The sequence below is a fragment of the Lutra lutra genome, chromosome 1, assembly GCF_902655055.1.
Source record: "Lutra lutra chromosome 1, mLutLut1.2, whole genome shotgun sequence".
Lineage (NCBI taxonomy): Eukaryota > Metazoa > Chordata > Mammalia > Carnivora > Mustelidae > Lutra > Lutra lutra.
Genome location: NC_062278.1, coordinates 26,841,310 through 26,844,128, shown reverse-complemented (window position 1 = coordinate 26,844,128; position 2,819 = coordinate 26,841,310). Strand labels below are relative to the sequence as shown.

General features: G+C 41.2%; 1 pseudogene; it reads left to right on the top strand.

Annotated features, from left to right (window-relative positions):
* The first annotated feature begins 215 nt into the window (after positions 1 to 215).
* LOC125093487 (ribose-phosphate pyrophosphokinase 2-like) lies at positions 216 to 1,201 on the top strand (annotated as a pseudogene).
* Positions 1,202 to 2,819: the final 1,618 nt, after the last annotated feature.

Sequence of the window (2,819 nt, the reverse complement as noted above, 5' to 3'; positions counted from 1 at the left end):
AAATCCAGATACAAATAGCTTGACAGACCATTTCTCTCAAAATTTAAGAAAAAAATAGTACCAATTCTGCACATACGCTTCCAAAAAATTAAAGTTAACTAAATAATTCACAAATGATTCTCTAATGCCAGAAGCACCGTGACATCAAACCCAGACAGGGACAGATGTGCTTTCCCGCTCACATGGCAGCCTTTGGTGCCCCCGCCTTATCTGCCATGCCTGATATCGTGCTCTTCAGCAGGCAGCTTGCACCAGCAGCTGTCTCAGCACATGGCCGACTGGCTGGGCCTGGAGCTGGGCAGAGTCGTCACCAAGAAGTTCAGCAACCAGGAGACCAACGGTGAGGTCAGTGAAAGCGGGAAGGGCAAAGATGTCTAGAACACCCAGAGTGGCTGTGGAGAAATCGACAACATGATGGAACTTCCTTGTCCTGATCAACGCCTGCAAGACTGCATCACCATCCAGGGTGACTGCTGTGATCCCGTTTTTCATACTCTTGACAAGATAAAAAGGATAAGAATCACCCTCTGATTTCTGTGAAACTCGTGCTTTTGCTGGGGCAGATCACATTATCACCATGGACCTGCATGCCTCTCAGATCCAGGGATTCTTTGAGATTCCAGTGGATAATCTGCCCACGGAGCCTGCAGTCCTGCAGTGGATTCAGGAGAACATTGCAGAGAAGAGATACTGTATTATTGTTTACCCGATGTCAGGGGAGCTAAAAGGGTCACATCAATTGCAGTGAATGTGGGTGAATGTGGAATTTGCCTTGATTCACAAAGAGAGTTAGAAGGCAAATGAAGTGGACCAGATGGTTCTGGTGGGCCACACGAAGGACCGCACGGCTGCCCTTGTGGAGGACATGGCTGACACGTGTAGCACCATCTGTCATGCTGCTGACAAGCGACTCTCGGTAGCCACCAAAGTTTATGCTATTCTTACCCATGGGATCTTCTCTAGGCCAGCTATTTCCAGCATAAATAATGCTGCTTTAGAGGCTATTGTCACAAACACCACTCCACAAGGGGACGAAATGAGACACTGTTCCAAGATTCAGGTTACTGATATCTCTATGATCATGGCAGAGGCAATCCCAAGGACACACAACAGTGAATCTGTGTTCTACCTGTTCGGCTACACCCTCCTATTGATCCCAGATGTGAAATGTGGAGCAGGCCTTCTCTGGCCTCTGAATTGAATGGGTTTGTCTGACTTTTTAGTTTTAGGACTCAGCAATTGGAGGATAAGGCAAAAGCATCTGATTTTTGTGTACTCCAGGATCCACTGTTTCCCCCTTCTCAAGCTCAAGATCATTTATTTCCAGTTTAGGGAGAGGGTAATAGTTATTTGATCTTTCATTAGTGAGAATGATTCATCATTTTGACTTGTTCTGATAGGTGACCTTTTTCTTTGGTTTATCAGTACTTTGAGGCCACAACTTGCAAGTATATAATTCCACTGTAGAAGTTCATAGTTTATATATTTTGAGGACGCCAAGGTGATTTCGGATTAAAGCCTTCTACGTAAATAATGATAATGTCGATGGACATTTGGGTAAAACTCTACATATAGAATTAGCCTTTACTTCTGAGAGAACTTTAGAAAATTGATAATACCCTGAATTTTGAATTTTATTTTCTTTAGGAAGCAGGTTTCAAATAAATGATTGTTATTGGGCTTAATTTGACCAAATTTTATGTAGCTTAAGATGGCCACTGACACGTTTACTTTCTGATAAAAATTAAGCACTTCAGAGGCAACACAGTTCAGTATTTTTTTATTGCCACTTCTGGAAAATATGTTATAACTATCACTTACCTGAAATGTCTTGTTCTAACATTCCAAAATTATGTTCAGCAATGTATCTGACTGAGAAAGTGTTTGGAGACAGACTGCAGGCACACTGGTTGCCCTCACACTGTGCTCTGCAATCCCAAGCAGAAGCTCTTTGAGCAGGTTCTCCTGTCCTGCCGTCTTGTTCTACTGCCGATATTTAGCTCTAGCTTTTACTCTGCCTATTTTCCAATAATTTCATGTTGTGGATTTCCACCCAAAGACTCTCACAAGTCCTCTCAAGCCTACTAGTCTGATCATTATTTTGTTTCTGACATAATAAAAAGGTGAATTTTTGTGAGTGCCCCCAAATTCACACTTAAACACTATTTCCTTATTTTTTATTTAATATTCTTTTGCATTTTGTAATCAGAAGTAGCAAGTCTCCTAGGCAACTGATTATTTTAACGTTTTAAAACTGTTAGATGAAAAATATGGGTAAGAAAGGCCTACGAAAAAAGTACAATTTAGTAAGCACTAATTTTTCCTCCATTAACATAATGTTCAAATGATGGCCAAGAGTTTTCATGGAGGCGAAGATTGCTTTATTAACAAGATGGCCCTTGACAACTTCCTCCTCAGTGAGGTGCCTACTGCCTGTAACAGAAGGCAAGCGCTGACTCCCTGTGAGTTCTGTCATACCCACATTGGCTCTGAATTCTTCAGCCCCCAAAGAAGAAAATTTGCCTGCACAGACAAAGCCTTGGAATATTAATAATCTCTAGCTTCGGCTGAATTGTGAAACTTGAACAGAGGAAAATCTCTGACCTAAATTCAATGGGCAGAAAAATCAAATCTTTAAGTCACTAACAAACTTGAACAGCCATCTTTAAGGTTTCAAACTTCACTATAGCAGAGATTGAAGTTAAAAAGTACCACTTTGGTCACTGTAAAAATGAGCACTTTGCTGTACCTTAAAATTACTTTAAAAAAAAATGGTATTGTAGCCTGGTAGAGTCAGCTATGCAATACAGATTAACTAC